General features: G+C 45.4%; 1 protein-coding gene across 3 annotated transcripts in view; it reads right to left on the reverse strand.

Annotated features, from left to right (window-relative positions):
• Positions 1-1,093, reverse strand: part of CRYZ (crystallin zeta) — a 28,660-nt gene extending 27,567 nt beyond the window's left edge. For all 3 annotated transcript variants that reach the window (XM_017869014.1, XM_017869037.1, XM_017869019.1), the window contains exon 1: positions 285-1,093. The gene's annotated coding sequence lies outside the window, so the exon portion shown is untranslated. The remainder of the gene's footprint in view (positions 1-284) is intronic.
• Between the last annotated feature and the right edge of the window lie 471 nt (positions 1,094-1,564).

Below are 1,564 nucleotides of genomic sequence, written 5' to 3' on the forward strand. Positions count from 1 at the left end.
GAGGCTGGGCATGGGTAGTTCCAACGAACGCCTCATGGTGTGGTAGCCTAAACTCAGAGACTAAACACAGGGTCAGAGCGCAAAACTCCCTACCTGATTTATGGATGGGAACTTGCAGCCCCTGGAGGGGAATGGCTTTGGTCTGGAGCTCTTTAGGCACTAATTCTCTGAGAGAACAGAGGGCAGGAAAGGAGTGCAGCCAAAATCAACCTCCGGTGCACTTGGACGAGCAGTGGGGAGATTCGCTGTCTGAACAACTAAGGAGAGTTTTTAAAACCACTTACCAAGATCTAGAGTGGGAATTAAAATCTGCGTTGGCCTCTTCAGATTCCACAGGATGAGGTCTGCTACAAGTTCTGCAACTTTTGCAGGCTCCGCCCACGCTGTGCGCCTCTCGCCAACCCCAAGCGAAGGCACTAGAATTTCCCAAATTAAGAACGCAGAGGAAGTTTGGACCTTTTCGGCCACCGCTCGCTTCAATATGGCCGCCCCCGGGGAGAGACTAGGCAACGGTGAAGGAGCAAATAGCAGCCCGTGAGTCCCTCACACATGGATCGCAGCGCCGAGTTCAGGAAATGGAAGGTGCAGTGTTTGAGCAAAGCGGACCTCAGCCGGAAGGGCAGTGTGGACGAGGATGTGGTAGAGCTTGTGCAGTTTCTCAACACGCGAGATCAGTTTTTCACCACTAGCTCCTGCGCTGGCCGCATCCTACTCCTTGACGGGGTGAGGGCCCCTTTGCTCCCGTCCAGCGCCTGCTTTCTAGTGCGACACTTTAGGAGCCCTGTGCCCACCCAGTGACGACCCGATCCAGCATGTCTGTGTTGGTTCCTCCGCGGGGTGGTCTGTTTCTTTATATGTGTAATTTAGGGGATTAGTGCTTCTAAAAGTTTAATGTGGCAATTAATGAACTGAGGATCTTTTAAAATACAGATTATGATTTTTCAGGTGTAGGGTAGGGCCTGATCCTGTGCATTTCTAACAAGTGCCCAAATGATGTTGAAACTGCTGACCTGGGAACTATCTTGTGTGGCAAAGGTTAGAAAATTGATTTTATTATATGAATACTAAGGGATTTAAAGACTTTGTAGCCTGCCAAGGTATTGAATGCTGGAATCCGCTCATCAACAGCTCTGACATTGTTACTGCATGCTTGAACATCACCAGGGTTAAGGAGTTCACTGCCTCCTAGTGAGCCCCTCCATTATTACAACTGTTATTACTGTTCTGTAAGTTTTACGCAGGTAAGTAGGATCATATATAATTTAGGATGGTTAGACTTATGATTTTTAACTTTATGATGGGCTTACAGAGGTAGTAAATGCATTTTGACTTACATTTTCCACTTATGACGCATTTATTGGGATGTAACCCCATCATAAATCAAGAAGCAGCTGTACAAGCCATACCTCCTTATTTGCAGGTTCGTTACCCCAGTCAAGAGCAGTCTGAAAATATTAAATGAAAATTCCAGAAATAAACAATTACTAAGTTTTTTTATTTTTTATTTTTTTATTTATTTTATTTTTTATTATACTTTAAGTTCTAGGGTACATGTGCATAACAT

Source organism: Rhinopithecus bieti, unplaced genomic scaffold (genome assembly GCF_001698545.2).
Source record: "Rhinopithecus bieti isolate Rb0 unplaced genomic scaffold, ASM169854v2 scaffold_973, whole genome shotgun sequence".
Classification (NCBI taxonomy): Eukaryota; Metazoa; Chordata; class Mammalia; order Primates; family Cercopithecidae; genus Rhinopithecus; species Rhinopithecus bieti.